Below are 27,440 nucleotides of genomic sequence, written 5' to 3'. Positions count from 1 at the left end.
CATTAAAAATAATTATTATTGGTGGTTTTAGCAGCTGATTTGGAGAGCTGAATCTTGTCAATGTAAAGATGCAAATGTACTCCCCCTTTCTTCCTGCTCCCATAGCGGAGGTTTGTGAATGAATTATCCAGATAATTGTTCATGGGTTTTTCTTTCTTCCTATTAATTTGCCTTGTCTATACCTAGGGGAAACCTCACATTACTCAGAAGTTGATACATGCTCAATATAAAGAAGAGAGATAAATTAACTATATTATATTTTTATTTATTTTTTATTTTTTTAGAGACAGGATCATACTGTCACTGATGCTGGAGTGCAGCTCACTGCAGCCTCGAGCTCCTCGACCCAAGTGATCCTCTTGCTTCAGTCTCCCGAGTAAGGCTAGGATTACAGGTTCAAGCCATCATACTTGGCAAATTATATTTTAGTATAAAAGTTATTTTTCTCAACCCACAGTTTGGAGAAACAATAATCAGAATATTACCTGGATTATCTTGTCTTGAAATTTTCCTGCACCTTAGGATTTTTTTTTAAATAAAAAAATACTTAGAAATTATGGGAAAATGGGCACTCTCAAATAAATCTGGTAAATACTTTGTGCTGGCATTTCAGAAGGGCAATTCTCAATGCATACCAGATGCTTTAGAAATGAGCATGTCCTTAGATCCAACAACTCTGCTGTCAAGAATCCTAAGGAAATATCCTTTCATGGACATAGAGATTCATCAACAAAACTGTTCACCAGCATGCTGCTTGTAATAGCAAACTATTGGAAAACAACTTTACATCTCACAATAGAAGACAGGTTAAATAATTATGATGCATCTACACAATGGAATACTATGCAGCAATTAAGTATAATGGCAACATAATGTAAGTATGTTTATTGATATATAAAGATATTTGACTTTTTTGAGTCAAAAGACATGTTATAAAGTAATATTTATAGCATGATTCTATTTTGATTTTTGAAAAATGATCTATGTGGATATACACATATCAAAGATATAAAATGACATAGCTCCAAAATGCAGTGATTTTCTCTGGGAGTGAGATTATGGCAGGTTTTATTTCTTTTTCTTAGCTGATGTGCGTTTCCTATAACTTTGCAATAAATATTAATTAGTTACATAATGAAAGAGAAAAGATTTAAAAAGTAAATGGCAAAGTGAAATTTGACAAAGGCTGGTTGGTAGTACTGTACTGAGAGTGTTTTTTGAAGGCAGGGTGAGAACAGGTTGGCTGCTCACTAACAGAAATCCCAATATTGATGTGTGGGAGGAGGCAAAGTGTTTTCTCTGCAGTCACCATCAATGAAATTGGGCTATGGTGCCTACTGCTATGGGGCTTTGAAGTGTAAAGTGAAAGCTGAGAAGCATAGTTGTTTCAAAGTTGAATGATGCTTGTGGGAGAGTTGGATGGGAGGTAGAGTGGGAGATGAAGTGGAGGAAGGAACTGCTTCTGTCCTGCTTGATTCCATTTTTCTCCTGGGTTGGCCAATACATGTTCCCATGTAAGGCAGCACAGATGAAGGGTGAAGAGTCTATGGCAATTCTACAAAGTATTTGTAACTGCAGCTATTACTTGCCCACTTGACAAAGTGGGGCCAGGTGCGGTGGCTCATGTCCGTAATCCTAGGATTTTGGGAGGTTGAGGCGGGAGGATGGCTTGAGCTCAGGAATTTGAGACCAGACTGGGCAACATGACAAAACCCTGTCTCTACAAAAAATACAAAAAAATTAGCCAAGCATATGTGGTGCATGCCTGTAATCCCAGCTGCTCAGGAAGCTGAGGTAGGAGGATCGCTTGAGCCCAAGAGGTCAAGGCTGCTGTGACCTGAGATCGTGCCACTGCAGTCCAGCCTGGGTGACAGACCGAGACCTTGTCTCAAAAAAATAAATAAATAAATAAATAAAATAAAATAAAAATAAAAAGAAAAGAAAAGAAAAGAAAAAAAAGCAAAATATAAAGGATGCAAAACAAAACAAAACATATGGCATATGGATGGCTTTGAATCAGGCCAATTGGATAGGAAACAATGAAATCATTTAAAAACTGTCTCTTTGGCTATTCTTAGTAATGAATTACAGGTACTTTATCTTGCTCATTTCAGTATACCAGGGGGCCTCAACCTCTTGGCTGGAAATTGATGGCAGACCCATCAGTGTTCATCTTGAGGGATGGGTGAAGTGGGTGGAGAGACCACTCTCTGACGAGGCATGTAAGGAACTCCAGGAGTACTTTCCCAAGCTTTTGCATAATGAACATTTGTTTGTCTCACACATCCAACATCTGTTCACCCTCCCTGTTGATACCAGTTAGTTCCCTGGTTAGGCGCTTTGCCTTTCCTTCACTCGGCACTTGTGTCTTGGGAGATGCTCATGGTACCAGCAGCAGGGGAGGCCCTGAATGACTGAAGCCAAACAGCACAAACTATCCCCTGTCAAAGTGGTTGGTTTATGGATGGTCATGTGGTCCAGTCTGGGCAAATGAGATGCAAGCATTTTCTAGGGGCTTCTGGGAAGCACAGGCAGAGATGTTCTCTTTCCTTACTAACTAGAAATGGGGAAGCAGATAGACCCTGGGAGTTGCTCACAGCCATTTTGTGCCCATGAGGGTAGCCAGCCTTGGGCAAAGATGATATGGAGGAAAGGCAGAGAAGAGAGTCAGAGAAAAACTCGTCCCACGGTGCCTTGTTGAACTGATCAAGCTTCACTGGAATCTTGACTTTTCATGAACATTTCCTTTATTATTTATGATAGCTTAAATTAGGTTTTCTGTTACCTGCAGCCACAAAATTCTATCTGAAATACGCCCCTCTCTTGGGAGTGGCAAAAGAGCTAAGAGACTGAGACCTCTTTTAATTTAGTTCTTACTTTCCCAACACTGCTTTTGAGGTATCAAGATCAGATGACCCCCATTCTGGTGTATTTTACAGTGAAAGCAATGAGATTGGCCATGTTGAGATCAAATATTGGAAAACGAGGTTGCCTGTCTTTCTAATCCCACTTATTTTGGAGAACCTCATTATATATTTCCTGCAGGCCCAAAGTAACTTTCCAAAAAGATGCTATGAACTAAGCATATTTATAAATGAAGGAAAAATAAGCACATCAGAAATTTTCCTGCCAGATAATTTGAAAACACATGATTGAAACCCTGTTTTATGCCACGGTCATGTCTTTACCATTCTCCTAAACATCTTAAATTTCACCTTCTTCATGAAACAACTATGATAATGTCCAACATTCAAGCATTTTTTTTTCAAATGTCACCTAATGATAGTTGCCTGTGCACCAGGAATTCACATCATTGTGTAAGAGTGGATTTGTATTGACTGGGATTGGTACTGAATTGTGTCCTCAACTTGACACCGACTTTAGCAGCATGAGATCCACGCACCCCCAAGCCTCACAACTATGTCAGCATTTCAATGGATTCTCAGGAAACCATTTTTTCAAAGTATAATTTTATAATTATAAAGGTAAGTTTATGATTATAACTTTATAATTATAGTTTTGTTTAATTAAAATTATAATAAGCCAGCAGAAATAACTAGTTCTCAGGACATTTACAAACATCATTTGATATTAAGTGAAAAATAATAAGTTAAATTAAAAGTTAATAAGTTAAATAAGTTAAATAGTAGATTAAATAGTTTATAAAACATTCAAAAATCACTCTCTCTACAACCTTTCTAGAGGGCAATTTAGACATATGTGTGACAAGCTTTAGAAATACATATCCTCTTGCCCCAGCCAAGGAAATTATGTCGCCAGGATGAAGAGATTTATCCCTGAGGAAGTTTATCACAACATTGTGAATAATAGTGAAAAATACCTAAATGTCCCACCATAGGCATTGTGGGGATAAATCATGGTCTATCCAGACAGTGGTATGTGATGCGTTTGAGTCTTGGTGCTACCACTTAGTGCTGCTATGGCTGTTTATTTACTAATGTGGAAAGGTGGTAATGGAATGTAATTTCAGATGAAAATGCATGCTACAAAAAGTAAAGATAGTAGATCATAGAGAAGCTCTAAGATTTATGCTTATAAAATCTGTAGAAATTTCCAGAAATGTATGTGATCTGATACAAATTAGGTTTTAAAATATTGACATATGACAAGGCATATATGTACTAATATAACAAGCTGGAAGTAAATACAATAAATTGTTAATAGAGATGTTATCTCAGGGCATTTGAATTATAGGCAATTAAACAATAATTTTTTGTTTTGGTTATCTTTTTTCCTAATTTTTCTACAACTCACATAGATTAATTTTAATAAAATAATAGCGTTTTTCATGTTTGTAAAGCAATTTTGACTAATTCTCTCAAGGCAGGCAAAGTAGAAATATTAATGCCAATTTAAATTGAGTCATCTAAGAGTCTGGAATGATGTAAGCTAATAGTTTATTTTAACATACTGGATCAGGCAGGGTCTAGGCAGGAAATCAGAGCTCATGACAGGTAGTTCAACAAAGGGAATTTAGCACAGGGGAGCGGTTACAAAGTTGCTGGAAGAGCTCAAAAGTCACATAAGGAATGATGAGGCAAGCTAGAGATTAGCAAAAGGAAACCTCTACCATCTCCAGGGCTGGAGGAATTAAGGGAGGAAGAGGTGGCCTTCAGAAGCCCTGGAATAGGGCCACTTGGCATAAGCTAGACTCATGGAGGAGATGTAGTTTTAGCTAGAGGTGCCACCATAAGCCGAATGAGAGAAGGGATGAAATGCCCTGGCTTCTGTTTAACTCTCACCCTTCAGTTCCTGATGGTGCCTGCTATTGGCTGAACCTACTTGGAAGCCAGCTGCAAGGGCCCCTGGGAAATGTAGTTTGCAAGGATCAGCCCCCAGTGGGAGCAGGAAATGGAAATGAGAGTGAAAGCAAGTAATTATGGGTACAACTTATGCAAATGTCTTGGCCCCAGGCCACTTTGGGACTATAAAGCAGGTCCTCCCCTTAATTTAATCAAGGATCCCTTTACAGATGATAACCTTGGATACTCCTTTTGATCTTATGCCTGAGGTTCCCAGAGTTTTCCATGGCTAAAATGCATATCCAGAATTGTGGTCGTGCCCCTCGCCCCCCCAAAAATTATCAAAAATCACGATTCTAGGGTATTTAGAACCCTCCTACTTCTCCAAATTTCTCCAGTTCTTTGTAGATCAACTCCCTTCCCATCAAAACTTACTGCTCTACTTCCCACACTGTTAGGTCTTTATACTCCTTACTGACTCATATGTCTCCCTACCCAGGTAACATATTTGTAATACAGTCTCACATTTAATATTTTAATCTGGTTTTGACATTAATGAACATTGTATTATGTTGTGTTGGTGCAAAAGTAATTGAGGTTTTTGCCATTGAAATTCACTTGCCATTGAATGGATGCCAAAAATTCATTTGCCATTAAAATGGCAAAAACCGTAATTAGTTTTGCACCAACCTAATAGAAAATCAGGAAAAGATAAAAAATTAGGAGAAAATAAACACCAAGCAAAACCCCATCACCATCTGATACGGTTTGGATCTGTGTCTCCACCCAAATCTCATGTTGAAATGTAATTCCTAATGCTGGAGGTGGGTCCTTGTGGGAGGTGATTGGATCATGGGGGTGGTTTCTCATGGTTTAACACCATGCGCCCTTGGTGCTGTCCTTTCAATAGTGATTTTTTGTGAGATCTGGTTGTTTAAAAGTTTGTGGCACCTCCCCATCTCCCTCTTGGTCCCGCTCCTGCCATGTAAGACGCCTGCTCACACTTTGCCTTCTGCCATGAGTAAAAGCTCCCTGAGGCCTCCCCAGGACCAGATGCCAGCATCATGCTTCCTGTACAGCCTGCAAAACTGTGAGCCAATTAAACCTCTTTTCTGTATAAATTGCCCAGTCTCAGGTATTTCTTTGGAGCAGTGTGAAAATGGACTAATACACCGTCTCTGCAGATATCCTTTGTTTTGTGCTCTGTGATGACTCCCAGCCCGGTTGCATAAAAGCCATCTTGGGGACAGCTGATTTTGATTTTCTGTCTTTGCTTCCCTTGGATGTGCCACTGGCTTCAGAGCTTTCAGTGTTTCCATTGTTCTGCAGAGCATCGGTGATGACTCCGTTCTTTGTTTCCTAGAAAACAAAGTCAAGTCTGCCCTGCCCACCTTTCCTACAGCGTGTGTGAACAGCATCCTTTCTCTTATTGACCCAATGAGGTTTTGAGAGCAAGATCGTCAGAAACACCATGTGATGTCGTGTGATGTACCAGGTTAAAAGGTGGTAAATGGAGGTGGTGGTCTGGGAGGGGTGGAGCACGCACGGACTCACAGTGGCCTCTTAGATAGGGATGGTTTTTTTGGCAGGTATACTCACATTTAATATTCATGTGCTGGGGCTGTTTAAATAATAACATCCGGAAGTGATGTGGTTTAACCTGACAGCTGAGAAGTGAAGTGTGGCAGGACTGGATGGAAAGACGTTTGTTGTCAGAAAGAACTATGTTTGATTCCTGGCCCTGTCACTCAGGAGTTTAGTGATCTTGAGTGAGGTACCTTTACTCCCCAATCTCAGTTTCCCCGTCTGTGAAATGGAACTAATGCCAATCCTACCAGAACTAATGCCAATCCCCATCTGTGAAATGGAACTAATGCCAATCTCGTATGTGCTCTGCACTGTCCCAAGTGCGTTCTTATATGAAATAGATGAGTCCATTGAGTCCTTGCCATATTATTATTCCCATTCTATAGGACAGCAAGTGGAGGCTTAAAAAGGTGAAACTGACTTGCTATTAAGTGGCAAAGCCTGGATTTGAACTCATGTTCAAGTGACACTGAAGCCTGTGTTCTTATTCACTACTCCATTCTGCATCCCCATCCCACCTTGCCCTATTTTGCATAGTGGGAACTACCTGAGGGGTAGCGGTTGCTAGCGATTGACTTACAGATACTACCTCCAAAACTCTTCCACTGAATTTTGTTAGATTTCATCATAAAGAATTTAATATGGCAGAAAATCAGAATGATTTGTAGAAGGTCACGGCCGGAAAGCCAATTTTCTAAATATCTGTTGTTCTCTGTGTTTTATGAAAGAATGTTCTGAACTCATCTTTGTTATTCCTTAAAATATGATCTACTTCCTAGAATAAGATTAAGATGGAAATGGATTCCTGTTAAATGTGCCCGGGCTGATACAGACATCAGGGAAACAGCTGGGATGCTCCGTCGAGGGGTGAGGGGGAAGGGAGACTAAGAAGACAGCACTGAGAAGCAAGCACGCTGATTAACAAATTTCAGACTCATTATGGAGAAGCTGTAAAGAACAGAGTAGGCGGGATCATGGCAGGAGTACACACATGAACCCGGAGACCTTAGCTTGCACATGGATGTTTAAGTTTTTGGTGGTTTTAATATTTTATTTTTTATTTTTGTGGGTACATAATAAGTGCATATATTTACGGAATACATGAGATGTTTTGATACAGGCATGTAATGTGAAATAAGCACATCATGGAGAATGGGGCATCCATCCCCTCAAGCATTTATCCTTTGAGTTACAAACAATCCAATTATACTCTTAGTTATTTAAAAAGTAAGTTATTATTGACTATAGTCAACCTGTTGTACTATCAAATAGCAGGTCTTAATTATTCTTTCTATTTTTTTTGTACCCATTAACCATTCCCACCCTCTGCCCCCCATCCCCCACTATCCTTCCCAGCCTCTAATAACCATCCTTCTACTCTCTATGTCCATTAGTTCAATTGTTTTGATTTTTAGATCCCACAAATAAGTGAGAACATGGAGAACATGTGATGTTTGTCTTTCTGTGTCTGGCTTGTTTCACTTAACACACTTAACATAATGATCTCCAGTTCCATCCATATTGTTGCAAATAACTGGATCTCACTCTTTTTTTGTAGCTGAATAATACTCCATTTTGGTGGTTTTATATGGTGATGATAGGCAGTTCCTTTTGGGGAGAGTGAGGTGTTTTTTTTGTCATAAGAATGTAAGATGTGTACCTACCGACATAGAGATACCCAGAATTAGTGACCTCATCCACACACAGATCCTTCAAACTGAAATAGGAAATATACTATAGAATTACTTAACAGGCTGGGCACGGTGGCTCATGCCTGTAATCCCAGCACTTTGGGAGGCCGAGGCGGGTGGATCACAAGGTCAGGAGTTCGAGACCATCCCGGCTAACACAGTGAAACCCTATCTCTATTAAAAATACAAAAAATTACCTGGGTGTGGTGGTGGGTGCCTGTAGTCCCAGCTACTTGGGAGGCTGAGGCAGGAGAATGTCATGAACCCGGGAGGCGGAGGTTGCAGTGAGCCGAGATCGTGCCACTGCACTCCAGCCTGGGGCAACAGAGCAAGACTCTGTCTCCTAAAAAAAAAAAAAAAAAAAAAAAAGAATTCTTTAACAGCTCTCCTTGTTGAAGACAGGTTGCATCTTTTATAGGATATTTTGATTCAACCTCCTTTCCCCCCATCTTCTTATTGACCCAGGAGAAAAAGAAGTTGGGGGTCTGTGGATTGTCAGGGAGAGGTGGTGGAAGAAGAGACTGTCATCTGGGGAGACGAGCAAATCCTCTACTGAGAACTTAGGGGAGACAAAGCAGCAGGAGTCCTCTGAGAAGAAGAGGAGAAGGAACAATTGTCCCTGGGAAGGAAGCTTCTGATACTCAGCACCTGGTACAGGGCCTGGCTCTGCATTCTTTCTGTCATTGCTGAATGAATGAGAAGATGAAAGCATCACAGTCTCAACGTTTAACCCCACAGGTTAATGATTCGTTACAAAGGAAACGAGGTACCCATGTAATGGTGAGGTCTGGTGGACACCACTTTAACCATCACGGCTATGCTTAGCATCACCAATGACAGGACAAACACTTATCAGGTGAACCCGAAGTGATGTGCTGGGAAGGGCACAGCATCGCCTACATGGTTACGTCACCTACATACATGTCCTGCCCAGAGGTCCAATCTGAATCTAATCATGAGAAAGCAATCAGAAAAATAAAAAATAAGGCCATTTTACAAAATAGGTGACCTGGACTCTTAAAAGATGTCAATGTCTGTGTCCGTTGGGGCCTCTGGGAAGCAGACACGGAGAAAGGAGTACAAAATGCTCATTGCGGGTAAGCCCATGAAAGAGAAAAGGAGGAAGTGAGATTTGGCAGGGGAGCCCTAGACCATGATGCAGATCTGACAGAGTCCAGCCAATGCAACAGGGAGATCCAGAGCAAAGATTGCTTGATTGAGCCCAAGCACAAGGCAGAAATGGCCAGTGCCACTGATGGGGAATTTCTGGGGAAGCTTCTGACTTCCGCTGCATGAAAGCTGCTGTGGATGCTGGCAGTGTCAACAGCTGGAGACTCTCAGCTACCTGTGCCGCCTGCTGGCAAGTTCTTTCTTGGAGAGAAATCCAAGGGATACACCTCTTTGTCTTCTAACAATGTCATAAAAGAGGAAGAAGGCAGAAGATCTGTTTCTTTAGGACACCAAGGGGACACAACAACTAAATGCAATGCATGGTCCCTTGATTGAATGCTGGACTGGAGACAAGGCTATAAAGGGCATGACTGGGATAACTAGGGACATCTGCACATGAAATTTATGTTAGATAATAGCATTGGGGCTCATGCCTGTAATCCCAGCACTTTGGGAGGTTGAGGTGGGTGGATCACCTGAGGTCAGGAGTTGGAGACCAGCCTGACCAACATGGTGAAATCCCGTCTCTATTGAAAATACAAAAATTAGCTGGGTGTGGTGATGTGCACCTGTAGTCCCAGCTACTCAGGAGGCTGAGGCAGGAGAATCACTTGAACCCAGGAGGCAGAGGCTGTAGTGAACCGAGATTGCGCCACTGCACTCCAGCCTGGGGAACAGAGTGAGACCCCATCACAAAAAAAAAAAAAGAAAGAAAGAAAAGGAAAAAGAAAGAAAAAGATAATAGCATTGGGTTAATGTGAAATTTCTGTGTTAACTGTATTGTGACTATGGAGAATGTCCTTCGGTAATACATGCTGAAGTGTTTAGGTGTGAAGTGTCTGCAGCTGACTTTCAAAGGGCTCAGCTTAAAAAATTGTAAATATACATACATATTATATATATAGTACATACATACATATATATACACATGTATGCATACATCATATGAAAAATATGGCAACATGTTAAAAACATGGCAAAAAGATAACATTGTGAATTTAAGTTAAGGGTATTTGACTGCCTATTGTACTATTTTTGCAAACTTTCCGTAGGTTTGAAATCTTCTACAATCTTTTACAAGTTGGGGAAAAAATATGAAGTGACTGAAACCCCAGTTTCAGGTTTTCCTTTGCTGCAATTAATTTGCTTGGGTCTTCCGTAAATGTCAAGTGAAGCAGGACTGCCTTATGGAAGCTGTGCTTTGGGAATAAAGGAAGGGTCTTGGCTTCTTGCTGACATTCAGGGTGGGAGCTTGGATGAAGTTGGGAAATAAAGGTAGGACCCATGCCCCTGAGGCTGGAGAAATTGTGGCCCAGCAGAGCCTACAAGTCACCACCTGTCATACAGTTTTTTTGGCTGATTTGTTTGTTTTGGCTAAGTGTTGAGGCCCTGGCTATGTCAGTCCCTCTTCTTGAGGACTTAATTAAGGTCACACTTTAACCATTTCCTTTACTGGGCTCTCTGGGGCCACTATGACCTGCTCAGGACCAGGTACTAGTTAAATAACTAGGGAGACAGAGCCTGATTGTATCTAATAGAGCAGAAGTAACTCCATAAAAGGAAATTGGGTGCTCTAGGAAGGAGGATTGTATGCCTGTCAGCCAAAAACCAATAAAAGAGATAAAGTAAGAGAAAAAGGAAAAAGAGGGGTAGAAAGAAAAATCTTGCTGATGTATTCCAAAAAGTAAAGATGAACCATTTCCTCCTCCAGGCAACATCCCAGGCTGGTTCACAAGATCTCTCTTCCTCAGGATGACTTAAGTTTGGGACCAAATCGCTATTTGTTGTGGGGGATTTTCTTGTACATCATACAATGTAGCATCTCTCCTGCAAGTTACAACAATCAAAATGTCTCCAGACATTGCCAAGTATCCTCTGGGAAGCAGAATCACCCTCAATTGAGAACACTACTGAGTTAAACTTTGATGAGGGGAGGGGTGGGAATGTCCTTTTTTTTTTTTTTTTGAGGTGGAGTTTCGCTCTTTTTGCCCAGGCTGGAGTGCAATGGTGCGATCTTGGCTCACTGTAACCTCTGCCTCCAGGTTTAAGCAATTCTCCTGCCTCAGCCTCCCAAGTAGCTAGGATTACAGGCATGTGCCACCACGCCCGACTAATTTTGTATTTTTTGTATAGATGGGGTTTCACCATGTTGGTCAGGCTGGTCTCAAACTCCTGACCTCAGGTGATCTGCCCATCTCGGCCTCCCAAAGTGCTGGGATTACAGGCATGAGCCATGTCTACCGGCTGGGAATCTCTTTATAAAGCCTCCATTCTAAATCCTGGCCCAACCCTTGATTTGTGGGGAAATTTTTGAAAAAACTCAGGGCACCTGAAAGAAAAAGATAAACAGCAAAATAAGCATTCTATTTAATGCCATGCAATTTATCTGTTCTTCAGTCCTGCTTCAGGCTGGAGCCCTCTTCCCACCTAGAGAGTTGTTTTGAAGTAAAAAAAAAATCTATTGAGCTGTGTGAGGAAAGTTGTAATCAGCAGGGATTTTTTTCCCCTTCCTAAAGATTCCGATTTTTGTGTGTAAGTTCTATTTGTTCTTTGTGTAGGGGCCTCAGTAATAAAGAACTTCATTTTCTACCCTCGATGGCCATTTTGAACGTAGCTGGATATTCCTCACTGGAGTGTGTTTGTGAATGAGACCTCACTGTTTGTCCCACAGCAGACACTACCTTATTATTATTATTATTATTATTATTATTATTATTATTATTTTGAGGCAGGGTCTCGCTGTTGTTGCCCAGGCTGGAATGCAATGGCGTGATCTTGGCTCACTGTAACCTCCGCCCCCTGGGTTCAAGCAATTCTCCTGCCTCAGCCTCCTGAGTAGCTGGGATTACAGGCATGCAACACCTCGCCTGGCTAATTTGTATTTTTAGTAGAGATGGGGTTTCTCCATGTTGGTCAGACTGGTCTCGAACTCCTGACCTCAGGTGATCTGCCCGCCTCGGCCTCCCAGAATGCCGGGATTACAGGCATGAGCCCCCACGCCTGGCCAACACTGCCTTATTTAATCCTCACGCCAACCCTATGAGGAATCCTTATTCCTGTTTTCCTGGAAAGGAAACCCAGTATCTGAGAGGTTAAGTCAATTATTCAAGGTCACAGAGATAGGACATGGGAGAGCTCAGCATCCTCCAATCCTTGATACCCTCCCCCACCCTTATCTAATCCAGGGATCAGCAAACTACAGCCTGCAGCTGGCTTTTGTATATTACAGTTTTATTGGGCACAGTCACACCCATGTGCTTATTATTGTCTGTGGATGTTTTCCTGTTATAACAGCGAAGTTTAGTAGTTATTTCAGAGGCTGCACAGCCTGCACAGCCTAGAACGTTTACTATTTGGCCCTTTCCAGAAAAAGTTTACTAAGCCCTGAGCTAATTTACCAAGTCATTGACTTTGCTTCCTAGAGAGCTCTCCAATCTCTTCTCTCCATTGTCTTCCCACCAGTGTCATTCCCACGCTGCTGCAAGCCACCTGGACAACAGACACAGCCTCCAATGACCTCTCTCCTCCATTCTTGTTTTCCTTGTCCATTGTCCACATAGCCGACCCTTCCAAAATGCACACCCAATCCCATGACTCCATTGCCTAAAATTTTCCTTATTGTTTTTAGACTAAAGTCCAAAATCCTTGCTGGGAACTACATAGCTCTGTGTGATCTAGCTCCTGCCTTCAGTGTGATCTTGCATTGCTCCCCTGTCCTGATCTCTATGGTCTAGCCAGTGAGCCTCCCTTAAGTGTCTTGCTCATTCTGATCACAGGGTCTTTGTACCTGCTGCTCTCTTTTCCTGAGATGCTTTTGTGCTATCCCTTCCCTTTCAATTTGTTAACTGTGGTTTATCCTTTAACTCTTTGCTGGGATGCATTCCTTGCTCTCTCTAAGCCTGGCAGGCTGTCATATAAGGATGCACAGGTTGGACAATGCACAGCTCTGAAGAGATACACTATTTGCATTTTAGTCTAAGTGAATGGAATCTCCCTTTAATCAGTGAGTGGAAAGCAAGGTGAGTCTAAGTCACCGAAATTGACAAATTATTGAAGAATTGCTACACATCAGCACTCTGCTAAGCATTTTGCATTATCAATCTCATTTACTTCTTCCAACAAACCAATGAGATGGTTATTAAAAAATAACTGTCCCTTTTACAGAAGGAGAAATGGAAGAATAGATGAAGTTGTTCAAGGTTACACAATTGGTCAGTGGCCAGAACCAGGACGGGAACCCTGGTCTTCCTGCATTTAAAACTAGGTTTCAGGCCAGGTGTGGTGGCTCATGCCTGTAATCCTAGCACTTTGGGAGGGCAAGATGGGAGGATCAGTTGAGGCCAGGCGTTTGAGACCAGCCTGGGCAACATAGTGAGACCTCCCTCTCTACAAAAAACAAAACAATTAGCTGGACATGGTGGCATGCACCTGTAGCCCTTGCTACTCAGGAGGCCGAGGCAGGAGGATCACTTAAGCCCGAGAGTTTGAGGTTGTGGTGAGCTATGATTGCACCATTGCACTCCAGCCTGGGCAACAGAGTAAAACCCTGTCTCTAAAAACAAAACAAAATGAAATAAAAACAAAAACCAAAACAAGACAAAAAACTTGAGTCCTCAGCCATTAAGCCTCCCTGAAAATTCAGTCTTCCCATCCTTTGAACTGGAAGGAAAGAGAACATTATTCCACTGTTTTGTTTCTTAAATCCTCCCTGTTTTTAAAGAAGGGTTCACTGAGAAGGAAGGTGAGTATGAAGAGGGTTGAGGGAGACACACAGTGAGGATGAATGGCTCCAGCTAATAAAGACAAGAGTGGCTGGGCGTGGTGGCTCACACCTGTAATCCCAGCACTTTGGGAGGCTGAGACGGGCAGATCTCTTGAGGTCAGGAGTTAGAGACCGGCTTGGCCAACACGGTGAAATCTCATCTCTTCTACAAAGAAAAAAAGTAGCTGGGTGTGGCGGTGCCTGCCTGTAATCCCAGCTATTGGGAGGCTGAGGGAGAAGAATCGCTTGAACCCAGGAGGCGGGGGTTGCGGTTAGCCAAGATCGCACCACTGCACTCCAGCCTGGGTGACAGAGCGAGATACCATCTAAAAAGAAGCAAACCAGAGTGATAGACAGTGCAGGGTTAGGAGGGGGCCTGGGAGAAGAGGTGAGGGAGGGGGAAACTGATATCCAGAAAAGAACCCACAAGCTGCTAAAGTACTGTATTATTGTTTTTTCCTGTGTGAGGTGCGATGTAACCTTCTCCCTCTCTTCTGTGAACCCTTCAGTAAAATCCCCGTTATGTACTGGCACATACGGAGTGGGGACTGAGCTTTGAGGGGCTTGATGAGCCAGGCCCCAGGGTGGGCTGGGGGAGCAGAGGTGGACAAGGGACGGATTCAGGAGAAAAGAATGCGGAGTCGGAATCCCCTCTCCATGCACCACACCTGCGTGACCCCAGGAAAGTCATCTCTTGTGTACCTCCGGGCTCCCACCTGGCACCGCCTAATCTTCATGCAAGGGCCGCGAGGATGCTGAGAGGCCCGCTTGGTACACAGGGCTTTGTGAACCAAAACAAGCCAAGGAAATGTCACTATTACTCTCACTATACCAGGAGTACCTGTAGTTTATACACATTGAATCAATTATGAGCTATGAATGAAAAATATAACTTGCGTGAGATTACGAAAATGTTCCCCCCACAACGCCTTAAGGGCCGAGCAAGACTATCAGTGACCCGATGGTCAGCAAAAGTAGCGATGCAGCGATATAACAGTAGGTGGCGCTAGATGCCATAGCTTTCAATCAAGTCCTGGTTTCTTTCAATCTCTTTCTCTGCCTCCCTCTTCTCTGACTTGATTGAAATTGGAAATTGGCTGCCAGCATCAATGAGCCCCCAGCAGCCCTGGGACTGAGCTGGCATGCCAACAGCCAATGTGTTATCCACCCAGTTAAAAAAATTAATCAAATGCATTAATCTCATAAGCTCTTTTGAAAGACTAGGTATGAGGGGCCAGCAGTTCAGCTGTCAGGCCCTGGGAGCTAATGGGAATCTGTAGGATGGGCTAGGGGCTGCTGTTCAAAGTCCTGGAGGAGCTTCAGGAAACAGGAACCCCGGGATGTGACAACCACTCTATTCTGTATCGTGAACCTTGCAAATGGCGTGTCTGGAAATGTGGGAAGCTTGAGATGGCAAATGGGCTCCAATCTGAGCGCCAGCTTCAATCTACCCATGAGTAGTCATTCTGTCTGGAGTGTCCTCCAGTCCAGTCTTATCAGAAGAAATATCTGTGATTGATTAGCAATGTCTGCCACAGACTCAGTAAGGAACAGCAGCAGCAGCATCAATGATGCCCCATTGCCATTCCTGCATGGGGGGGCTTTACCTGTCTTTTCTCATTAAATATTCACAGCCACTCCAAAAGTTGGTAGTGTGATTATTATTATCTCTATTTTCTGATTAAGAGAACCGAGACCCAGAGAAGTTAAATAACTTGCCAGAGGTCACCCAGCGAGTGAGTGAGGGCTAGAACCAGAAGTTCAAACGTATCCTATTGGCTGCAGGGCTCCCATTATTGCATATTACACCACAGTTTACTTCCTTTCTTGGAAATGAAAAAATTTATTTGGCAATTCATCCTGGATAAATGAAACAAAGAGTGACCTAAGAAAGTATCCTTTCACATTGCCAATGTCCTGATAAGAAGAATGTGTGTTGGTAGTTAAGCCCCCATGTGGCTTCCATCCGTTTTCTCTCTCCCTGGAAGAAGATAAAGTTGACATCTCTGCAACAATCAAGTGAACCCCCTGAAGGTCCAAAGAAACACAGCCTCCCATTGGCTAATAACTTTTAACCTCTTTTTTTTTTTTTTTTTTTTTTAATGTGAAGAGCAGAAGCAGAGCTGAGCTTAAGCCACTGGTGAAAGAGAAAAGAGCCAAGATTCAGGAGAGCTGGTCAGGGCTGGATGAGGCTTGACTCTTGGGCTGAGCTTTAGTGTGACACCACGGATGCTGGGATATGAATTCTACGATGCTGTCCCCTGGATGCCATTCGATGGAAATTTACATGGATTACCTTTTGAGGCTCAGTGAGGGGCAAGAGCAGCTCACTTATTTCTTAAATATCTGTTAGGATTTAGAAGATGTCTGAGGATATGGTGCTGAACAAGGGGCCATCCTTTCCTCAGGGATCTGGTGGTCTAGTAAGAGACACTTAACTACAATATAGGAATGTGCAGGCACCAAACACTGTGGGGGCTGGAAGGGTTGTTGGCAGCGATTCAGACTGTGCTGAACACAAAACTTGGGGGAAAGGGTGTGTCGGGGCTCAGAACATGATACCCCAAAACATGGTGCCTTGGCATGCTAAGTATTTTGGATGGAAGGAGATAGGGAGAGGCTCAGACACAAGGTCTCTCTGACTTTCTTTCCATCTCTCCTCTTTCTCTCCTGAGAAGGTCACAGAAGCTGGAATTTCTCACCCCCAAGGTGAGAACCAGCTCCTTCTGGTTCCTTCTGTCTGAAACACCTATAGGGCAGAAAAAGTAAAACCATTTACCTCACCTATCACAAGGGTCTTGGATGACATCCCCATAACAAAAGACATATTAATGAGAGAAAAGCATAACAATTTTTTTTTTTTGAGATGGAGTCTCACTCTGTCGCCCAGGCTGGAATCCAGTGGTGTAATCTCGGCTCACTGCAGCCTCTGCCTCCTGGGTTCAGAACATGAACGAGGCTTCTCGCCCACAAGGTGGCTCATAGAAACTAGAACTTCGCTCTCCCAAAGCAAGCCATAAAACCTAGAAAGGCTACTGTCTGGCCTCCTCACTTTCACCCTGATGGTTCTATGTGACATGTTTCTGGTCCCATACCTGGGGGAACAAATGTCTTACAGAGACACAGAAAAGTATCTGAACAAACAGGCCTTCCTAAGCGCACCTCCCCTTAGGTTTACTACCTTTAGATCACACTCCTTTTTGTCTAATCATGTTTCTCTACCACTATCCACTCTTCTCATCAGACTTAGCATAGAAACACACAGATTTCCCTAGGTCTTTGGGTCTCCATTTCTGAAGGCTCGCATGTTATGTAAAACTTTGGTTAAAAAAATAAATTCGGCTGGGTGCAGTGGTTCACGCCAGTAATCCCAGCACTTTGGGAGGATGAGGTGAGCGGATCACTTGAGGCCAGCCTGGCCAACATGGCAAAACCCTGTCTCTACTAAAAAAAATACAAAAATTAGCTGAGTGTAGTGGTGCGCACCTGTAGTCCCAGCTACTCAGGAGGCTGAGGCAGGAGAATCGCTTGAACCCGGGAGGCGGAGGCTGCAGTGAGCCGAGATCACGCCACTGCACTGCAGCCTGAGTGACAGAGCGAGACTCCGTCTCAAAAAAAATTGTTATGCTTTTCTCTCATTAATATGTCTTTTGTTATGGGGATGTCATCCAAGAACTGTGATGGGTGAGGTAAAGGATTTTACTTTTTCTGCCCTATAGGTGTCTCAGGCAGAAGGAACCAGGAGCTGGAATGGTTGGAATGCAGGGTATGGGATGTGTGTGTGTGCCTGTGTGTATGTGCCTGTGAGTGTGTGTGTGTGTGTGTGTGTGTGTTTATCGGGGTGTGGTGATGAAGGTTTTCCTCATGTCACCAGGCAGGAGAGAACATTCCCAAAGCTGGTAATGCTGTTGAGAAGCCATTTCAGCAAAATCAGCTTAGGGGTGAGGGCCCAGTGAAGGACTGAAGATGAAGCATTGAGTTTTCTGTCATTTCATTTTTTATTACTTTAGTTTTTTTAAAGCAAGTAGTATTTTCAAATGGTTTAAAAAACGTATCAAAAGGTATGTCACTTTTTAAAATGTATGACTTCCACCTTGTCCTCAAACCATTCATTTCCCTCCCCGGAAATGACTAGTGTTATCAAGTTCTTGTGTATCCTTCGAGAGAGATTTGGAAACCACACACACACACACACACACACAGACACACACACACACACACACAAACTCTTTCCAACACTAGCATCTACCTTTCACACAAATACACATGGTAGCACTGTTTGTGCCCTGATTTCCCCCGACATAACAATGTATCTTGGAGAGTGTCAGGGTATTGAGTATCGTGGGACTATAAGGAGGCTGGAGCAGGTTGATGCTAAACTCTTGAGTCTTTGGAGCTGAATCTGGAACAAGAGTGGTGGCTAAGAGGCTGTCATTAATGCATGGATTGGAGCTCTGAGAAGAGGATGGAATTGGAAGTTAAGGTAAGGAGTGTTGAATTAACTGTCAGAGAGGGAGGTGGGGAAAGGGGGCAGAGAGAGAGAAAGAGTGAGAGGGAGACACACAGAGAGAGGCAGACAGACAGAGACAGAGAGGGAGGCCTTGGAGGGAGGAGGGGAGAAGAGGATACTAAGATTATGAAGATTAGAAAGCCAAAGACTGACACAGGGGGAAACTATCAAGGAACACAGAGGACCAAGAAGATACAGAAAAGCCTGCCTGTTTCAGTAAATAAAGTTTTATTAGAACACAGAAAATGAATATTGAGTGAAATCCCAGTCTTCTATGTTTGCAAAATCTCAAATCATTTATCTTTTTGCATTTCTTAATTGTTTGTTGGTGTGAGGGCTGGAGCACATTTTGGGGACAATAAAGATGTCATTCATTAAGGGCTTGCTGCTGCCTAGTAGCCGCAATGCCTCCTCTTCTTCACTGCAAGGGAGACCTTCAGTAGATAACCAGGCAACTTCCCAAGGTGTTATAGAAGTTCTTTTTGGCTGTCACAACTTGCTGGGGGTGGGGGGACGGTGCATCTGGTAAGTAGATGCCCATGATGCTGCTAAACATCCTACAATATACAGGACAGTCCTTCTTCCCCCACAAAGCTGTATCAGCTCCAAACTGTCAAGAGTGCTGAGGTTGAGCAACACTGTTGCTAAGACAAGTGCTGTGTTTTAATTTTGCCTGGAGATCCCGGGGCACCCAGCACCTAGGTTGGTGATGATCAGGATCTAGGTTTTGCTTTCCCCTATACCAGAGTCTGTGGTAGGCAGCCTCGTAAGATATCCTCCATGATCCCCGCCTCCTGGTACTCACACTCTTGTGTAATCCCCTCCCCTGGAGGTTGGGCTGAACCTAGTAACTCACTTCTAATGACTAGAATATGGCAAAAGTGATGCAATGTCCCTTCTGAGATGAGGTTACATGATAAACATGGCTTCTCTCTTGGGCACCTGCTCTTGATCTGGGGAAAACCAGCTTCCAAGTTGTGAGCTTCTCTTTGGGAGAGGTCTTCTCCTTGAGAGAGGTCTTCTCTTTGGGAGAGGTCCACATAGCAAGAAACTTATTAGGTTGGTGCCAATGTCATTGCGGTTATTGCTATTACTCTTTTTTTTTTTTTTGAGACGGAGTCTCGCTTTTTCGCCCAGGCTGGAGTGCAGTGGCCTGATCTCAGCTCACTGCAAGCTCCGCCTCCCAGGTTCACGCCATTCTCCTGCCTCAGCCTCCCAAGTAGCTGGGACTACAGGCGCCCGCCACCACACCCGGCTAATTTTTTGTATTTTTTTTAGTAGAGAGGGGGTTTCACCGTGTTAGCCAGGATGGTCTCGATCTCCTGACCTCGTGATCCACCCGCCTCGGCCTCCCAAAGTGCTGAGATTACAGGTGTGAGCCACTGCGCCCGGCCCTTGCTATTACTTTTAAATGGCAGAAACCACAACTACGTTTGCACCAGCCTATTACATCTCTAGCCTATAGCCAGAAAGCACCTGATACCAGCCGATAGCCAAGTGTGTGAGCTCAGGAGTGAGCCGTCTCCCTGTTGAGTCTTGAAATAACTGTAGGCCCAGCTACCATCTTCAGTGTGGCCTCAGGAGATCCTGAACCAGAGGCTCCCAGCTAAGCCATGCCTAGATTCCCGACCCACAGAGATAGTGAGATAATCAATGTTTGTTGCCTTAGGCTGCTAAGGTTTAGAGTAATTTGTCACATAGAAATATGTAACTGAAATACAGCTATACAGGAATAAACTCCCCACAAGAAACAGTTGATGATTTGGGTTACATAAACTCATTTACTTTCTCTTGAGGGGCTAGTCACAAAATTAATAGCTCTTCTTTGACTATATCAGTCTCCCCTATTGGCAAGAAAAATGCATTGGTCTGTTTCAGGGTGTGAGCCATTATCTGGCTCCTATATGCATTAAAAAAAACCTTTTTATTTTTAATAAAATAAAGCATAGAAAACCTTTTTATTTTTAATTTAATTTAATTTTTTGTCTATGGCCTGGGCATGACTTGGTTGTAAACAAGATCATTCCATAACTGAACTACCACTAGAGACAGCAGATTGTAGTATTGAAAAGCACAGACATAATCAGACAGACTTGGTTTTAAATCCCAGCTCTGCCATTTGCTAACTGTTAGTTTGGGCAAGAGCCGTAAGAAATACACCTTCTAGAGTGCCCATTTTATAGGTTAAAAAAAAGTCACTACCAAGGCATGGAGGGGCAGAGTGATTGCATGTAACTACAGAGTCAGGAAATGAACCCAGTGGTGATCATTAAGTAAAGAAACTACTGGGTCGTTTGCAAGGTAAGCAAGTAGGACAACAATCTCGGGCTTTCTTAATTGGTACATATGCATGCATGTGTGCTTGGATAGATACAACATATTTTTAGTAATTAATTAATTTATTTTTGAGACAGGGTCTTTCTCTGTCACCCAGACTGGAGTGCAGTGGCATGATCATAGCTCACTGCAGTCTCGAACTCTCGGGTTCAAGTGATCCTCCTTCCTGAGGCTCCCAAGTAGCTGGGACCACAGGCATGTGCCACCATGCCTGGCTAATTAAATTTCTTTCTTTTCTTTCTTTTTTTTTTTTGTAGAGGTGAGTTGTCACTATGTTGTTGAGGCTGATGTTGAACTCCTAGCCTCAAGTAATCGTCCCACCTTGGCCTCCCAGAGTGCTGGGATTATAGGTGTGAGCCACAGTGCCTGGCCAGATACATCATCTTATAATTTTAATTTTCCCACTGCACTTGGTCACCTGGCTTCTAGTGTTGTTATGCTCCATTTACGTACACACACCCTACCTGGATGGTGTGTGTACCATCCAGGCAATGACATTCATGCCAAGGGCAGTCAGAATATACCCCTCTATGGCCCTGGATGTCCCCTCGGTGTTCTCTGCTGACCCCACTGGCATTGTGGTGACTGTTCTGGCACCTCTCATGACAAGAAGATATTTGTCCTTAGCTGTCCTTAAAGTGGTATTTCCAGGCAGTGTGTTATGAACATTGAATGCTGTAAAGACTCACTGCTGATGAAGGAACTTTACAAACATGAAACCAAAATGCAGCCGTGATGCCTGTCACCATCTCTCAGTCCCTGGAGGAAGTACAGAAACCCTAGTGTATTGCATCCTCTGGTGCTCCGGCTTCAGCCTGAGGATCAGTGGGGGTATGTAGGTAAGTGGGTGAAGCTGGAGCACCAAGACTTGGCTTGTATTCATGAAGTAAAAAGAAAACCAAGCAGCTCCAATTTAAAACCTTTTTTTTTTTTTTGCTATATTCAGCTTACCTTTTTATTATGTTTTGTATTCATATTTTAAACATATTCAAAACCACTGATTTAAGCAGCTATTCCTCTTACATTGTAAATGCTGTTTTCTCTCTCCTCCTCTGGATTCTAGCATTGCAATGTATGCGAGGAGTATGACCTTGTCACATTGTGTTTTTGGTTTCAGGCACAATGCCAAACAAAGAGTGGCTTCTTGGTAGTTATTTGTTCAGTGAGTGGATGAAGGGATGAAAATAAAACTTCAATATGTGTTGATTTTTCAACTTTTAGACAACTCAGAGACAAAGCCTGGGAAACTGAATTATGGGTATGGAACGTGAATGCTATTGATCTTGACAATGTAAAAATAGTAGTAAAGATGCAAGGGGAGCTGATGAGACCCTCATCTCTTCTGCAAAGTAAGGAGTCAAAGACACTCTCTAGGGTGAATGAGGCAAGAAGACCCCAACTCTCTCTCTCTCTCTCTCTCTCTCTCTATATATATATGTATATATATATATATATATATATTTTTTTTTTTTTTTTTTTTTTTGAGACAGAGTTTCCCTCTTGTTGCTAAGGCTGGAGTGCAATGGCACAATTTCTGCTCACCACAATCTCCACCTCCTGGGTGGAGTGCAATGGCGCAATCTTGGCTCACTGAAACCTCCGTCTCTGAGGTTCAAGCTATTCTCCTACCTCAGCCTCCTGAGTAGCTGGGATTACAGGCCTGTGCCACCACTCCCAGCTAATTTTGTATTTTTAGTAGAGGCAGAGTTTCTCTATGTTGGTCAGGCTGGTCTCAAACTCCCGATTTCAGGTGATCCACCTGCCTCGGCCTCCCAAAGTGCTGGGATTACAGGCGTGAGCCACCACACTAGGCCTCATCTATATTTTTAAATCACAGAATTAACCACTAGGGGAGCTGAAGGTAAGGCTACTTTTGGAGGGTGGGAGTTAGGGGTGGGGAGTGGTGTGGGGAAGCGGGAACTAGATCCTCATCTTTCACAGAAGAAAATTATTCAAGTCTTAAATGCATAAACTAAGAAATACAGGTAAAACTTATATAATTTAGAGGCACAGGTCATTGGAAGAAGTAGCAAAAAGTGTTGTTAGACATGGCTGCCCTGAGGGATGGCATCAAAGATGAGAAGAGGGCAGGGAAGAGGGACTCCTGCTTTACAGCAGAAGATTTTTGATGATATTTGTTTTTTTTTTTTAAATCTGAGAATGTTTTACATTAACTTTCTAAGAACTAAGAGAGTTTGAGAGCCCTAGTTGGAGTTAAAATACAGAGCCCTACTTTGTTCCTGTGAAAATCAACAAGCACAACAAGCCTTGTAATATCCATGCTCATTCCAGAGTCAAGACAAAATTAATTTGGAAAAGAAAATACAGCCGGGGAACAGAGTTAGCAACCTCAGGAAGTTCAGGGAACTGAGTAAGAATTATCTCCTTAATTATTTTGACCAAATCAATAACAACGCTGGATGAGAAACCACAGTTGCCACCAATGAGAATCAAGTCGCTGAGAAACTAATTGGGGTTCAGGTTTGTTTGAAAGCAAAACACCTTCCTCTTCATCGTTAGCAAACACGGTTCCAGGGGGTGTGCGCGGAGACAGGAGAAGACTGCAGTTTGCAGCCTGGGGTGGAGAAATGAGCTGAACTTGCTTATTATTTTCAAACATGAAAGCCTGAATAAAGGAGCTCCTTTCTCCAAAGAGGCGCAAGCATGGATGCCCTTGATGATGTCAAATGCTCATTTTCATGCTTTCCTGGGGTTAATCAGAGACCCAAGCAGGTTCATCATGCAAATTAGAAGGAGGTGAGCCAAACGCCACAAAGGTAGGTGCGGGAGCGTTTTTGTTTGCAGAGCACAAGCTTTTTGTGGGAACTGCAAAGATTTCTTTCAAACCATCTCCATCTGCCTTTGGGGAGGGAGTGGTGAGGATCTTTGTCTCTAAGGGGCCCTGCTGGGCACGACCTTCTAGATCTCTCATGGTTTTGGAGCTGGGTTAAGATCTTATCTAGAGCTGAGATTCAAGAGTGCCCTATCTGCCTAACTTCCGACAGACCTACCTGTCTTCATCCCTGTTGGGGTCTCTTGGCAACTAACCAGGACCTTCTCAAGTCCATCTCACACTTGGTGCCTTGCTCCTTGCTTTTCTGACCTGTGGACTTGTCAATAAATCATCCTCACTGTCCAGATATTTCTCCATTCAAAAAGGTCTTCCTGAGCCCCTCTGGGGGTCCCAGCTCAGAGCTAGGAAACACACACCCACCCCAAAACTCCCTCTCAGAGTCTCATTGATGGCAGGGTGGTGGGGGGGAGGTAGGCAGATAATTAAGCAGTTATAATACCATATGATGTAGCTGTGGTGGGAGTGAGGGAGCTGGGGGTGTGAGCAAACAACTGACCCAGCAAGGGTAGAGGGACAGTCAGAAGGATAAACAAAACGACTTTTTTTTTTTTTTGGAGACAGAATCTCACTCTGTCAACCAGGCTGGAGTGCAGTGGCGTGATCTCGGCTCACTGCAACCTCAGCCTCCCGGGTTCAAGTGATTCTCCTGCCTCAGCCTCCCAAGTAGCTGAGATTACAGGCATGTGCAACCATGCCCAGCTAACTTTTTTGTATTTTTAGTAGAGACAGTTTCGCCATGTTGGCCAGGCTGTTCTCGAGCTCCTGACCTCAAGTGATCTGCCCACCTCGGCCTCCAAAAGTGCTGGGATTCTAGGCATGAGCCCCCGTGCCCGGCCTAAAGGAAATGACTTCTAAGTCTGAGTACAGTTCTGAAGGATGAGGAATGATTAGTATGTGAGGTGATGGATATGTTAATTAGCTTGATTCAATCATCCCACAATGTATACATACATCAAAACATCACGTTGTATGCCATAAATATATACATTTTTTCATTTTTCAATTGAAAAAATAAAAGAAGAGGAAGGAAGAAGATGTGCCAGGCAGAGGGGACAGCATTTGCAAAGATCGGGATGGAGGTGAGTGAGAACTTGATAGTGAAGGTGGCTCAGTCCAGCTGGAGCATAGCAATAGGGTTGGTGGAGGGGAGGGGGGAGGGGTGAGGAACGAGGGAGCGGTAGAAACGGCCAAATCATGAACGTGACAGCAGCTGGGATCTGGGATTTTATGCAGAGGGCACAGGGGGAAGATGGGGCTGAGGGGTTTGAGTGTGGCTGCTGGGACTCTCCCCAAGCCACTGTGATTGGGAGTGGGACACCAATTTGTAGCTGGGTGATTAAAGCCCAATGTTATGCTCTTAGACTGCAAGCCCAGGAAATTTGCAACTTGGTGATTAAAGCTGGACGTTATGCTCTTAGACTCCAAGCCCAGGAAATCTGCAGACTGGCAGCTAGACTGTACTAGTTTCCTCCCAGGCATAGATGCTCCAGTCAACTCCCCATGGGAGCCTTCCTCTCTCACCTTCCATCCATGTGGCTTCAGAGGTGAACACGGGATGCAGGCCCAGCCAATCAAAATATTCCATCTCCCTGGCTGCAGGGAGGATGTTATTTTCTCATGAGTCTGAGACCCAAAGAAAAACCAAGGTATTTAGTCTCAGGACATTTGCTGCTGCTCTTGGGAAAGAGAAGATCTCTTTCTGCTGGGGTTGCTCCCATGGAAGAATGTGAGCCTAGAGCTCTTGGCAACTATCTTGGCCATCAACTTGGTAAAGCCTGCCTGAGAATGAAGGCAACACAGAAGAAAGAAGAGTATGTATCTGGAGATAATGTTTGAACACTTGGAACTCATTATTCCTAAAGCTAGGTTTATTTGTGGACTTTTTGTTAATCTTAATTAGTTTTCTCTTTTGCTTAGGCCACATTGAATTGGCGTTTTCTATCATTTGCAACTAGCAGGATCTTGATTTGACCATAATTTTGTTAGCATATTGCAAATATTTTTGTCAAGACAACCCCAAACTACACCCCTGGAGAGTTACACTAGTTCTCTGTGGCTAAACCAAAATCCATGGGAGATCTTTCATTTAAAAATTATCAGAGATCATCAGCATTGAGAGATTACCCAACACGACACCTCCATCACATGACAGACACACTAAAAACAGCTGCCATTTACCTACTAAGTGTCTTACTAAGTGCATACTATGTGCTACCCACTTAGTTTTACACATATTCCATTTACCCTTGCAATATATTTTGTGGGATAGGACTGCTATTATCTCCATTTTACAGATGAGAAAACAGGTCCAGAGAGGTTAATTTCCATTTACATGACAGAGTAAGGAACAGGGGTGGGGTTCAAACACAAACTGCACTTTGGCTCCAAAGCTTGTACTCTCTCTGCTTCACCAACAGATGTGCAATCCAAGACTCAGAGAAGCTGGAGAATTTTCCTAACATCACATAGCAAAGGAATGGAAGACTCAGGACAAGAATACATGATCCTCTCCTTCCAACATGTCACCCAGCAGGTGCAATAAATCAAAGGACAGGGTATGGGATTTGGAGTCATACAGACCTGAGTTCACCAGCCAGGGTCTTTGGCAGATAAGATTACTCTTTGAGCCTCAGTTTCCTTGTGTGCAAGGTGAGAATAATCACAGAGCCTACTTCATAGGCTTGTGATGGAGAATCAACACAACATCACATGCAGGCCCAGCCAATCAGAATATTCCACCTCCCTGGCTGCAGGGAGGATCTTATTTTTTCATGAGTCTGAGGAAGGAACATGAGGCTGCACCTCCTGTGATGGAGGTGATGTGCGTATAAAGTTCTTAGGACAGAGCCAGGTTTATGGGGGCTCTCAATAAATGTTAATTGTGAATGTAATTGTTACAATTAATAAGCTGTGCTGTTAATGAAGGTATAAAATGCAGGTGATCTGCCATATGACCACAGGCTAGTTGCTGAATTACAGCGGCCATTGGTCCCACTGGTAAAATAGGGTTATTATCTGCCTTTTGCTCATGACACCAGGGCGCTACAAGAATTAATTAGCAGCTTTACAATGTACTGTGCAGTTTGATGCTCTATAAACAGAGAAATGTGATGGTTGAATATTTATATGATATCCATTATTGAGGATATCTTGAATTGGTTTACTGGTATTAAAATAAATTCAACCTTCCAAAAGTGGATAAATCTATCTGAGTCAAACAAAAGAAGATGGCTTTTATTATCTGCCAACACCTTAGAAACCCACAACAACTGGACATCTGGACATCCATAGGCTGAGCTCAATGCCTGTGTCTTGAACGTAGAAAGAGATGCTGAGATTGTCGGGCTGTCTCTTCCTCTAGATCTGAGCTCCTTCGGGGCTAAGATTGTGTCTTGTCTTGCAGTAGATCCCCAGCCTTGAGTACAGGATTTGATACGCGGCATGTGCTGGATAAATGCTTGATGAATGAAAGGATGGATGGATGGACAGATGGATGGACAGTTGGATGGATGAATGGGATCCTGAACCTCTTGGTGATAGGAGATTAGATGGGTCTGGTCTCAAATGATTGTGCCAAAGTAGATGGGGAGTCACATCAGGTATTGGGAGAGAAAACTTCTCAGGCAGTGTGGTAAATCGGAAGGACACTTGACATCACACAGACCTGGGTAACCAGCTCTGTGACCATGGGCCTTGGACCAAGCCCCTCTTTCTTCATCTGAGAATGTTGATAATGTCTTTGAGCTGAAAGTAACAGGAAACTCCA

The 27,440-nt window shown here is 43.3% G+C and overlaps 1 protein-coding gene and 1 long non-coding RNA gene across 7 annotated transcripts in view; one reads left to right on the top strand and one right to left on the bottom strand.

The window, feature by feature from the left end:
* Positions 1–27,440, bottom strand: part of CCDC60 (coiled-coil domain containing 60) — a 202,559-nt gene that overhangs the window by 111,699 nt on the left and 63,420 nt on the right. Inside the window, exon 2 of one of the 6 annotated variants that reach the window (XM_054528300.2) lies at positions 8,239–8,384. The exons of the other annotated variants lie outside the window; for them this stretch is intronic. The gene's annotated coding sequence lies outside the window, so the exon portion shown is untranslated. The remainder of the gene's footprint in view (positions 1–8,238; positions 8,385–27,440) is intronic. 6 annotated transcript variants of the gene reach the window in all.
* The window catches only part of LOC134759535 (uncharacterized), a 205,920-nt gene that overhangs the window by 165,558 nt on the left and 12,922 nt on the right, over positions 1–27,440 (top strand). The gene's annotated exons all lie outside the window — the stretch shown is intronic.

This window comes from Pongo abelii, chromosome 10 (genome assembly GCF_028885655.2).
Source record: "Pongo abelii isolate AG06213 chromosome 10, NHGRI_mPonAbe1-v2.0_pri, whole genome shotgun sequence".
NCBI lineage: Eukaryota > Metazoa > Chordata > Mammalia > Primates > Hominidae > Pongo > Pongo abelii.
Note: the sequence above shows the minus strand (reverse complement) of the source record. Positions and strands in the feature narration are given on the sequence as shown.